This window comes from Ambystoma mexicanum, chromosome 3q (assembly GCF_040938575.1).
Source record: "Ambystoma mexicanum isolate Mex_15411 chromosome 3q, UKY_AmexF1_1, whole genome shotgun sequence".
Classification (NCBI taxonomy): Eukaryota; Metazoa; Chordata; class Amphibia; order Caudata; family Ambystomatidae; genus Ambystoma; species Ambystoma mexicanum.
The window spans coordinates 128,311,568-128,324,802 of NC_090926.1; the positions used below are offsets into that span (position 1 = coordinate 128,311,568).

The 13,235-nt window shown below is 46.0% G+C and overlaps 1 long non-coding RNA gene across 1 annotated transcript; it reads right to left on the reverse strand.

Moving 5' to 3' along the window:
• Positions 1-9,783: 9,783 nt before the first annotated feature.
• On the reverse strand, positions 9,784-12,841 carry LOC138581810 (uncharacterized). The gene is made up of 3 exons (XR_011304797.1): positions 12,250-12,841; positions 12,042-12,165; positions 9,784-10,094 (listed from the first exon to the last, which is right to left on the reverse strand). It is a non-coding gene; the product is annotated as an uncharacterized lncRNA (long non-coding RNA).
• Between the last annotated feature and the right edge of the window lie 394 nt (positions 12,842-13,235).

Here is a 13,235-nt window from a genome sequence, read left to right on the forward strand (position 1 = left end):
CGGGACGGGCCCGGCTCGTCGACGGGTGACTGTGGCAGGTTGGCCTGAGGTAGTCTCTGGTCCAACGACTGTACCAAAGACTGAAGCGTGGACAGAATTTCCAACGACAAAACAGATTGAGGATTGAGAAGAGGGGCAGATACCGGTATACCGGATCCCCTCGTCGACGACTTGTCAACCACTCGTAGCCCTAGGTCTGCCGGGCCAGCTATTCTCCCGCTCTCGTCCTCCCCCGAGGACAGCGACACAGCTTGTTCTTGCAGTAAGATATCTGGGGGGATCGGATCAAAAACTTCAGGCCTCCAGGCTTCCTGTAGAACCCCTGTTGACGAGGCCACCGTCGCAGTCGTTGACGGTGGGACGGTGGATACCACCTGCGTCAGTGGCAGGGTGGCCGATGACTGGACCGCCGTCGACAACGGTGACTTAGCAGGTGGTTTAGGCGGTCCCGCCTTTTCCACACTTGGCCTGCCTTTTCTGGACTCTCGACTCAAAGTCGATCTATGATGATCGCCCGAGGAGGATTTCGGCCTTTCCTTGTCATACTTTTTTGATGAAGATGACGATTTTTTTGACGAGGATTCTCTAGCTGAATGACTGCGAGATGACTCTTTTTCCGTTGGTCGCGATTTCTTCGCCGGTGGTTCCGACGAGGCAGCGCGGTGTGATATTTTCGCCGATTGTGTGGAGCCTACCTCCAAGGGGGGTATGCCCCCGCTCCATCATTGAGCCATGCTACCAGCCGACGATTTCGGTCTTTGAGGGTCTTTTGAGAAAACCCTTTGCATATGTCGCAGTTATCAGCCGAATGAGGAGGGTGGAGGCAGTATGCAATCCATATGTCCGTCCCCCTCGTAAACTTTTTTCAAAACCGCACGTCGCGCATGGACGGAACAGCGCTTTTCCTGCCATGGGGAAAAAAATGTCTCGAACTCTAATTCCAGGCAATCAACCTTGTACAAAATAGTAAGACGACGCGAGGAGATCCCACTACTTTGGAGACGGTTGAAATCTGAAGGGGAGCCGCGTGGGCGGGCCTCTTATACTGGGACAGCCTACGGAGCATGCGTAGGCGGGTCCTAAAAGGATGTAGATAGGACACAAAAGTGTCGGAAGTTTTCCTATAGGAAAAGGCTATATATGTGTACCGAGGGTCCCAGTCTGACGACGGGGAATATTCTAAGCATGTGAATCCATGAAAGATCCAATGCTGGAGAAACTGTCCTTTTATTTCGAAAATAGTGTCAAGGACACAAACAAAGGACCAATATCAACGTCCACCAGAGGGCAACATGTATCCTGGTATAAACCGAGGTCCTAAAGCTAGAAAAAGGACTCAGAAAAAAGTCTTACGCCCTGATGTAAGTCCAATTCATATGTAAACAGGGCATTAAGTGCACATTTAGTGCAAATTTAAGGGAGAATAAAGGAAATGAAGAACCTTCCTCGCTGAGGATTGGAGATCAATTCCATTCCTCTTGCAAATTGAGTCCAATATTTAGACTATTGGTATGATATATCCACCATTGTTCTTTTTGCGGTAGGCGACAGGTCCACCTCCATAAGAAACATGTTCGAAACAAGGCGAGCATACAGAAGATAAACCCCCCTTCAGCTGTATATAATTTGTCCGACAGAAATTTGACTACGAAAGAAATAGCCATATTGGAAAAGGGGTTTTCTTTCATTCCCCTGAAAAACCCGAGTAAAATGGATGTTGAAACAGAATTGAAAGCCTTTTTTCGGAAAATCAGACTCAAAGATTTTTTTGGTGGTCAGTCTAAAAACTTGGGCAAAAGTACGGCTAATACTCCATTTAAACTTCCTTCTAGATGTACCCCTTCTCTCAATATGATAGCTAAAGAGACAGCCACTTTTGAAAAGGCAGTGCTTAGAGATTTTAATGATATCTATGACAATAAAGAGAACAAGAGTGTGGATACTAAATGTTTCAATTTTTCCAAGGAAGACTGGGCAGGTTTGAAGAGTTTACAATCCGACAGATCGGTGGTGATTAAAAAGTCGGACAAGGGAGGAGGAGTCGTAGTATGGGATGCTACCAAATATGACCTTCAGGTTATGAGACAGCTAGATAACCAGGAGGTATATGTTAAATTGCAGGGAGATCCCTCGCTCAGTATTCTGAGAGAAATAGAACATTTTGGGAAGGATGCTTTAGAAAGGGAAACTATTACCCAAAAAGAATTTCATTTTCTTGTCCCTAAGAATACCAGGACCCCCCTCATTTATATGTTGCCAAAAATCCATAAGAGTATGGTAGCTCCACCTGGCAGACCCATTGTTTCTCTTAGTGGGTCGGTCTTGGAACCAGTGGGGCAGTATTTAGATTATTTCTTGAAACCACTGGCTAAAAACACCCCTACTTACCTGTCTGACTCCAGTGATGTCATCAGATGTGTGGAGGCATTTCCGTTCAATAGCGACCATGATATGCTTATCACTCTAGATGTGGAGTCGCTATATTCTAATATTCCACAGGAGGATTCATTGGGGATTATGAAGAGGTTTCTTCAAACTAGAACTGATACCATCTCAGTTCCGAGTGAATTCTTGGTAGAATTATTGGAAATTGCACTGACCAAAAACTTCTTTAGTTTTAAGAACACGTATTACATGCAGATTAAGGGGACGGCTATGGGTGCGTCATTTGCACCCAACTATGCCACCCTTTACATGTGGGATTTTGAAGAAAGTAACATCATGACAGATTCAAATCCTTTTAGATCAGCTTTAAAACTTTATAAGAGGTATATTGACGACATACTTATCATTTGGGACAACTCTAAAGGGGACTATAATGCTTTTTTTGTCTGGATTAACAATCTAAATCCCAACTTGAAGTTCACCATCGAAACCAGCAATAAGGAGATCGCGTTCCTTGACCTCCTGAATAAAGTAGACAAAAAAGCACTGGCAGTGGACCTCTACAGGAAGCAATCGGACAGAAATACTATACTGCACCACAAGAGTTTTCATGCCCAGTCATTGAAATCTAATATCCCTTATGGGCAGTTTCTCAGGGCTAGGCGAAATTGCACCAAAGTGGAAGACTTTATTAAGCAAGCTTCGGTAATTGAAGAAAGGCTGCTAGAAAGAGGGTATCCCAAAAGATTGCTTAAACAATCTAAAAAAAACGTGCAAGATATCAGCACAGAGATGTCCTTTTGAGAAATGACAGGAAAGAAAGAAAGTTGGGAGAGGACCAGCTAGTATGTGCCCTCACTTTTAATACCCAACACAATAAAATTAAGAAGATAATATCTAGTCACTGGCACTTACTTCAACTTAATATGCTGAAATTGGCAAAACCCATTTATGCGTTTAAAAGAGGCAGAAACATTAAGAACTGGGTCTCTAAGGCGGACAGAAATTTTGTTCAAGATAGCCAACCTACTTTCACTGCATCGTGGGGTATGCCTCCCATTAAGGGACATTACCCCTGTGGCAATTGTTCCAATTGTCCCAGTACTTCGGCTACTACGACAATTAATATTCATGGAAAAGTTTGGGAACTGAGGCATCATACTACCTGCCTTAGTGCCAATGTAGTATATGCTATTATATGCCCTTGTAAGAAAGCTTACATCGGGAAGACTTCTAGGGCAGTGAAACTACATATAAGTGAGCATAAATCAAAGATCAGAACGGGCCAGCAGAATGCTCCTTTAACGTTACATTTCCTTGAATTCAACCATAAACCAGAAGATTTGAAATGGTGGCCAGTTGAAAAGGTGTTGGGCACTGATGCAGCCAACACCGCTGCACACCTAGCACAAAAAGAACAATGGTGGATATATCATACCAATAGTCTAAATATTGGACTCAATTTGCAAGAGGAATGGAATTGATCTCCAATCCTCAGCGAGGAAGGTTCTTCATTTCCTTTATTCTCCCTTAAATTTGCACTAAATGTCCTGTTTACATTCGAAGTGGACTTACATCAGGGCTTAAGACTATTTGAGTCCTTTTTCTAGCTTTAGGACCTGGGTTTATACCAGGATACATGTTCCCTTCTGGTGAATGTTGATATTGGTCCTTGACACTATTTTCGAAATAAAAGAAGGACAGTTTCTTCGCAGTCGGTCCGGTCCACTTTTCTCTAATGGTGGACGTGCGTACCTTCGGCCCAAGACGATATTAAGGTAAGCGAGTCTGTATTGGGTGGCGACGGGTTTATTAGTACTCTTTGTCGCATATCAGCTGACGCGATCTGTTTATATTTCATTTTTTAGACCGTTAGAATACCGAGTCAAGAATTGCCTTAGCTTATCTCAACGGCTGAGGCAGTGTTCCGTCAGGGAGGGGTCATTTTTGTCCTCCGGTTAAACAGCATTGTTCTGCTTTTTAGGTAAGCTGGTTTCTGTTAGGATTTCATGGGTCCCTCTCAATGGCAGACATCTGCTAACGAGCTTTTTTGTAATTTGAGCCCGATTGTCTATTTGATTCACAGATCGTTACATGAGCGAGCATAGGCGTTCAGTTGTGAAGAGCCACGCCTCCTTCTAATCTAACGTGCTGTGTTGAAGAAGGGAAACGGTGCTTTTGTTTCCTTTTCCCTTCACCGCGGCTACACTGACATCCTTCAATACGAATAAAAAGGGAGCGGTGCAATAGGGAGAGAGGGATCTAATACAGCCTGGGGGAGAATCTTTCAGAAAGAAGGTATAAATATGTGCTTTGCTCCACCCAGAGAGATTATTATGGTTAGCTTATTCTCATCTATTGTGACATTTTAAATTTTGATTTTTTTCTAAATTCTTTAGATATCGTCACTTCCTTCAGGGGGTCTAGCACTTCAGACCCTCACGAGAGGCTACTGGAATACCAGCCATTAGGCGAACCAAATGGGGTTTGCAGGTATGAGGTTACTGTATTTTGGAAACTGATATGTGAAGCCTGTCCTAGTGGGGTCCTCCCCGGTGTGATTAGAGTGGGCTGTTTTAGCACAAATGGGAAAGTGCAGATTATTAGGATTATGAGAGTAACTTCCATTTTTCTGAACCCCGGAGTCCCAAATGAAATTAGGGAAATTTCGGATGGGTAAATGAAATCTCACTGATCTGGTCAGTAATGCTTTCTTTCAAACTAGGCTATACACAGCCTATGATGTTTATAAAACCGTGGTTAAAGAGATGTCCACTTTGGACTTAGAGTTGTTTTTGTTCTCTAAGATCTGGTTTGTATTGTTAGAGAGGTAACACAGGGGGGGTTGACTATTTACCAACTGGGAAGCCTTTTCGTAAAGAAGAATGATTTTTTAAGGCACCAATAGTCGATACTTTGTCATGGAATGAACTATTATCAATAATGATTAGTTTCTTGATTATTTGGAACTATTAATAAATTGAAAAGACGTGTACTAATGAAATGAATAGCACTTTTTTGTGACACTTTAGCTCATTTATAAGACTTTTAGATGTTCAATTAGTGAATGAATGTTTGAATGCTTGAACAGTAAAATGTTTTTTTAAGAATTGATTAAATTATTTCATAAAATGTTGTTTATACAAATCTAAATCAAATGAAAATGATGATTTGATCTTTACATTCCCTTGCCTTCCTCTTTCAGTTGTTTTCCTCATTTCCTGGCACCATTTTCTGTATTATTATATGTCTCTACCTCAAGGTACCAGTGAATATTGAGGTTCCCACCTTGGGTTTGGTCCGGAATGTGTGCAGCCAACAGCTAAACACTGTGCTGAATGGCCCATTCCAAAATCTGGGTTTTGGCACGGCAAACAGACGAGAGTAGAAGCCCTCCCCTCGTTCCACGTTGCTGGTGCGTTCCTATGGAGACAAAGTGTGCGCCCCCGAATGCATCCCTTCCTGCGGAGCAGGTGCCTCAGGCACTGGTATGTCAAGGAGTGACATGTCCAGTACCTGGTCGTCAAATGCTCGGACAGAGTGGGGCTGGTCCTCACTGTCTTGATCTGCCAAAGGGTCATCTAGATCATCAGGATCCACCGGCTGCGACACTTCCGGCGTCAGATTGACATCACGCTCTGCTGGAATCTTGTCCACCGGTGACAAAGGAGGCAGCGGCGGAAGATCCGGTGGAGGGATGGGAGGCAGAGGAGGTGCTACCGCAAGAGCGACTGATGCCATATCAGGAACTGCCGGGGCAGATTTCTCTAAAAATGCCCTTAAAGTACTCTCTCATGGGATCAGAGTTCATTAGACTATGAAATTTCCCAAAAAAGGCATCCTCTGCCGAGACCTTAGGCGCTGGAGTGGGCAGCCTCTCACGAGGAGCATAACCCCACAAACGTAATGAGTAGGGCTGCTAAGAGGGCCCGCCACCAACCGGGTCTACATAGACCAATGGGGCAGATGTAGGAGGAAGCGAGACCGAATGAGGTAGTGGCATCTGAGCACGCCAGTCATAGGAAGGACAGAACAGATTCACACTGTCGCGTGGAAAAGGTTGTCCACTGAAAAGATGATTCCCAGCACCCATCGTCGATAGCGTGGGTGTGAGGGAAGAATCCAAAACGGCCACCGTAGACCATGCGGGAAGGCCCGCCATTTTGTGAAAATCCGAGGAGGACTGCGTCAGTAGTATATGAGGCAGTTGACTCTACAGACTGGTCAGGGGACTGGATTGAAATTTTAGCCTCGACACAAGGATCCTCGGCGGAGCCGGTACTATGGAGCCTCAGATGTTTACTGGACATCCTGTCCCTTGAATTAGCCTCCAAAGGAGGAACCTCAGCAATGCCGGTAACAGAGGAGTTATGGTCGAAGACCTTTCCCTGTGCCCCCTCAACAGAACCGGTGACTCCGCGAGTGCGGGAAAGTTGAGGAATCCATCTCACAGACAAGGTCTTAACAGGCCTCTCAGTTCTGTTGGTACACACCTTAGCGTTGTTAAGAGGAACCTCGGAACAGAGTCCGGCCTTAATAGCTCCCCCGAGAGGGGCCTTGAACCGTGGTGTGGTACAGAAAGGCTCAACAGAGGCCTCAGGGTGCACCCCAGTGTCTGCATCGGAAGCTCCTGAGACCTCGGAGCGAACTCCGGTACCCAACGCCTGAGCACGACTATGCTGGCTATTAGCACCTGATTGGTGAACCTCAGATCGTGATCCAGTATAGGCAGGCCCCTCGCAGAAACCCTCAGCGAAAACCCTGGTAGCAGAGCTTTTGAAGCCCCTCCCAGACCTGGAGTACCCCGGGAAGGAGTCCACACAGCCGGGGTGCCCTGAAAAGTAAGGAACTTACCGGGCGTCTCTTCTTTCCGTCAATGAAGAGTTGGAAATGTGATGAGGAACCTTCTGGAAGATCTCCTCTCACCAACAAAGACAACGCTGAAGTGCCCAGACCAAAAGGGAGTCGCAGTAGAAACACAAGTCCCAACGGTGATCCAGTCCCAGACACTCCAAGCAGAGAGAATGGGGATCCGCCCTAGCGAAGCGACGTTCGCAAGAGGAACAAGTAGCAAATCCCAAACCATCCTGCATAGACGGAGGACTATGCGACCGCAGTACCGGAACAGGAGAGGGCAATGGGAAGGAAAAAAGATCTTCTCGGCGATGCACGTGCAGCCAGCCCCGACCGCGCGGATAAAAGGACTGAAGAGTGATGCGTGGGTCGGAGCTAAGGAGGGTGGGGTTACGGCCAGGTGCGGTACCCCAGTGTAAAAAGAGAACCACACATTTTTTTACAAAAAATGCTCCGGTCCCGTCCCACAGGACGGAATGTCCCAAAAGTATGGAGGAAAGGGGACGGGACATAGGAGTATGATGGTTTTATAGATTTTAGGAGAGCAATGACCTCTTCTTCACCAACTTCATTAAAGGAAACGGAAGGGGTTTCGTGGGTGGATTCCTTTTGTAGGTCGGCCATTTGTTGACTTAAGGCTTGTTTATGGGCGATGATTTTGCTTTGAAGCATGTTGACTTTGTTGATCCTGGCCATTTGGATAGAATTACATCAGTCTGTATTTTTGGTGATGACCGGTGGCTCAGGTGCAGGTGATTCCAGCTCCCTAAAGATGGCAAAGATTTCTTTGGAACTTGATTTTGCATTGGAGATTCTGGTATTGAAGGCATTAATCTTGGCCTTGATGATGGGCGCTTTGTACTCTTTGGAAATATTTTAAAGGCTGCTTTGGTAGCTTCACTGGGTTTGGCGACCCAGGCAGACAGTGAGCATCTTTTTTTGGAGCGCATCTCAAGGAGATCTGTTGTGAACCATGTGTTTGTTCGATAATTCTGCTTGGCTTTCTTGAGGGTCAGTGGGGCAATGGTCTCTACCACTTGGATAATGATTGATTTTTAAACTGCCGATAGGGTTTTAGGGTCATTGGAGAACAGTGCCTTGAGGGCAGGTGATTTGGAGATGTGGAATGAGCCGTTCCTTGGTGAGCTACTTGGAGCTCCTGCATAGCGCTGATGGGAGGGGATTCCCAGAGCGTGGTGACACTTGTTCATGGTTAGGGTGAAACAGGTGGCATGGTGGTCTGACCATCGAATTGGAGGGATGGTGGTAATAGATGGGGTACAGTTATGGTGTGCCACCCAATCAAGGGTACAACCTTTTTTGTGGGTGCTTTCACTTGGAATCCAAGGGATGTTACTGCTTTGTTGAAGGATGTGGCTTGAGTGTCATTAATTAGGGTTGTAGAGACCCAAGTTGATTTTGGCTCCCCATACGTGAAAGGGTCATTTTCAAAAGCCTGTCCCTCACACAAAAATGTCTAAGCAACACCGCCCCTAAACACCTCTCCCAGAAAATTAAGAGGGAGCACTCAAACAGATCAGTCAGGTGTCGCTATGCCGACCGACTCACTAACAAAAGTGAAAAAAGCCAAGGGAGGAGGGTTAGCTTCCCTACTGTTGCTGACAACCATTGGAATGCCCTCTCCCCACAACTAAGACCTCAGAATTCCTACTGGTCCTTCCGCAAGGCCTTGAAAACATGGCTGTTTGCATAAAGGACTTGCTATCACACTGGCCATAACAGCCCAGCTCATATGCTACTAACCTGCACGGTTACTGCTGCATGTCACTGTATTCAATTCTGCTTTAAGTTATTATGCTTCATGCAACTAGTCTCGTAACAGCGCCCTGGTGCCTCAGGGTTTAGGCACTTCACAAATGCAAAAATAAATAAATATGGTAGATGAGTTACAGGCTTTTACATTTTTCCTTCTAACACTAACATATAAGTCACTGGTGGGCAGTTGCTTTCACAAAGATATCCACATTCACCTAACTTACATAATATCACAAAATATTTTACATTCAGCAGATAAAACATTCAGGTTGAAAGCAAAATTAGTCTCTAGGGCCCTCTGTAGTCAAAAATTATTCCATATGCAAATTTCACATAGTGCATTATTTTATGGGATGAGTCAATCTGAAAAGGTATACCAGTTCCTGGCTGGTACAGCCAAATAGTGTCAGGTCCGTTGAGCTCCGAGCTGAAGCTATTTATGACTGCTGAGAATGCTGGTTTCCATAGTGCAATGTCCTCTGAAGTAGAGCTGGCAGGGGCACTTAGGACTTCAGTCTAGCACCCATGGATGGTTCTTGCTAAAGCCGTTACATGTCAGAGATCCTGTCTCCAAAGGTGTGACGTTTCCTTCCCCAACCCCTTGAGAGGGGGTCAGGGCAGGATTTGAGGGGACCACTTGCTCAGAATTAATTATAAGGCAATTGTTTAGGCCCTGTGGCAGCTAGATGCTGTAATGGCAAAGCATTTAATTGTAATACCCAGAGATGTATCCTGCTAATCAACACCAGGCAAAAAAAAAACACAAAAAAATATCAACCTTTTATTATTTGAGCTTCAAACGCCATTGTTCACACTTTTCTCATGGGAAAACAGGCCATCCCCCTTTACTGTTGCTGTGGTAGAGAAAGCCATTCGGCTGTCTAGGCCATATTTGTACCTTTACCTTCCAGGACAAAGTCACTTTATACACCAAATGCAGCCTTTAACAGTAATTTTATTTTCCCCACATTTCTTTTAATTTCCATAAAACAAAGCAACATTATATATTTTTGCAATCAAACTCCCATCAGACATATCCTTACTATCTCGGTGTGTTTCTTTAAAGTTGATTTTCAGCCCTGTAAAAGGTACAGACACAAGGACACAATTATTTTTTTAAATGTTCCTGTAAACTCTTGCGCTTCACATCCCAGCAGTACTGTTTTTCTATTTACCAAAAGGGAATTGTTTCTTACCTTTAACTGAATTTCTCCAGTGTTGGTATCTTTCATGGATTCACATGCTGTGAATATTCCCCGTTGTCAGGCTGGGAAACCCTGGTTACTTTGACCTAGTAATTTTCCTATGCAAAAACTTGACACATTGAGTGACCCATGGACAAAGTTGTGGGTGCTTTTGGTAGTCACCAATAGGACGTTGTGTATGGCTCCGCCCCAGCAGCTTCCACTCAGATTTGAACCACTCCAGCTGGATGACTTCCCTCAAAAGAGGATTGTTTGCCTCTAGGGGGTAAGCTGAAGGGCGCACGTGAATCCATGAAAGATACCAACGCTGGAGAAACAGAGTTACAGGTAAGAAATGATTCCCTTCTCCAGCATTGGATCTTTCATGGATTCATATGCTGTGAATAGATTTTGTAGCAGTATAAAACAACACAGATTAGGTACCTTAAAATTGTCTGTTAATGCGAGAAGAATACATACTCAAGTAGAAAAAGGAAACAAACCCGGAAGCTGGGTGGCATACCTTACTGGAACAGCCATTGAAGGACGGTCCGTCCCATCTGCACATCCTCAGCGAGTTGCTGGTGTAAGCACTAGTGCCTGGTAAAAGTGTGGGGCACTGCCCATGTTGCCGCTTGGCAAACGTCTCTGATGGGTACCCCAGACCAGAGAGCCGCCAAGGCAGTCGTGGCTCTAGTGGCGTGCGCTCTCGGTGCCGATTGTAACAGCCTGTTGGCCTTACAGTGGCAGGAGATTGTAGATTAAATCCATCTTGAAATACTGTTATAGGTTAGATTTTGGAAGTAAGGTGCAATGCGCACTGCTTAAGTTTTACTACTGCCAATCAAATTTTGGAAATTAAAAGATACAATTCTGTTTGAGATCATGAAAATGTAATCATAAAGTAAGCTGCTTCATTAAAAGCCACCTTCCAAGTTAGAAATTTGATGTGGGTCGTCGACAATGGCTCGAATGGAGGTTTCATAAGCCCTGCTAGGACCAGGTTCAGGCTCCATACAGGTGGAATCCTTTTTTTGCGGGAAGGTACGAAAAAGACCTTTTAAAGAAGTCTTTGATTAGCCTGTCACTGTAGAGAGGGGAAGGGTTTTTTTTTTGTGTAAATCTGGAGATTGACGATAAGAGCACTTTGATGGAAGAGATCGCTAGACCCTCTTGTAGCTAACTTTAGCAGATAAGGAAGGATCTGATGAGGCGTTATAGCTAGCGGCTGCAGGTTAGACTGCTGTGCACACCATGCACAGAATCCTTTCCATTTTCGGCTATAGGAAATGTTGGCAGAACGAGCTCTAGCTGCTGCTACAATGCGCCGGAAGTCCAGAGGGATATTCAAATGACCGAATTCGGAGTGGTCAGGAGCCACGCTGTTAACTTGAGAGTCTGGGTCGTGATGAAAGATCATCTAGTTGTTCTGGAATAGAAGATTGGCCTGAGATCTGCCACAACCACCCGACCAAGAACATGCAAATGCAGCCAATCCAGCACAATTGTAGGGTCATTGTCACTTCCCAGAGGGGGATCCCTAACCAGCACTCACTTGGGCCCAGGCCTGGCACCTCTGGCACCAGATCATAGGAATAAAGAGAGTTCCTGACAGCCCAATATGGAGGGCACTGAGCCTAGCCCTCCTCTATGCAAGCAGCCCAGTGTTTGGAGCTGGCTGGCCTCATCGAGCGTGGCTGGCTATATAAGCCACGCCCCGCCCAAAGCTATGCTTTGCGTTGCACTGCAGTTAGCAGCGCGACGCTCACCGACAACCTGAAAGGTAAAAAGAAGCATTAGAATCTCCACGCCTCGCGTTCAACAGCTGAAGAGAAAAGTCACCTGGAACTCGTGCTCGTTCATCGCAGCTCCCGCCAAGCATCTCCGACACTCTAGAAACTATCCATAAACTTGCCGCTCGTAGCGAGGTACTTCCGAACTCCGGCAGCATTCCAGCGACCGCCACCTGGGAGAAGAAGGAAAGAAAGGTTAGTGCGAAAAGCGCTAACATCCCCGTAGAGCACAGCAGCAAGATACCATGCAAACTTACCACTGCAGCCAAGAGGGGTCCGGACTTTCATACGCTCCTGCCATGCAGGCTGGAGACGGTCCGCACACGGAGCCCTGCAAGGAAAAAAAACAAAGAAAGCAACAGTCTACGTGGACAACCAAAAGGCATTAACCAAATCAATCTAGTGCACAATCAAGGACAGCTACACCAGAAAGACTGAACCAAGGGACAAGGAAAGGAATAGGAAAGGTTCCGCCTGGAACCACTCAAGCAAGAGCAGGAGGGTCTTCGCTGCAACAGGCCTAGGCGAGACTCACCGCATACGGTTGAACTAGTGAAGTAACTCAGTTCACCACACCACACAGAATCGCACCCCTGCTGCGGAGAAGAAAGCAGGACGGAGAACTTGCCCACCACAATCCAAAGGTGAGGAGAGACCAGGGGTTTTCTGGAGGCCTAAGACACGAAGAGAGTGGGGTGGGCTTGAGGAGTGTTCACGGACTCATTTACGTGCTTCCCTCTTGTAGGAACTACCTCCGGACCGGCCTGCAGGCAGCACCAGCTGAGTTAACCAGGAGCAGACCACCGGACACCCATATCGCCTCGCAGTGCCTAACGTCCCCGTTCTTGCTTGAGTGGTTCTAGGCGGAACCTCTCCTATTCTTCCTTTCCTTGTGCCTTGGTTCAGTCTTTATGGTGTAGCTGTCGAGTGCATCTTGTTCACGATCTGTGCCCCTCATGTCAGCTCTCTATGGAGACAAGGAGGCGGTGGAACTTGTATCCCTCAGGTCAGTGTCCTGGTCTGTGTGGATAAATTCCCCTTCTTCTTGGTCTCTCCTACATGGACTGAATGTACATGGAGGTGGAGGTCTAAGAGGTGTTTGAATCCTAGGGAGTGTGCCCTAGTCTCTACAGGGATAGGAGGGGTAACACGAGGTTCTTCATAAGGTAGAATTGCTTGTGGAAGCTGAAACCTGGCATCAAGCTGACCTAACAATGACTGCAGTGTAGAAAGGACCTGCAGG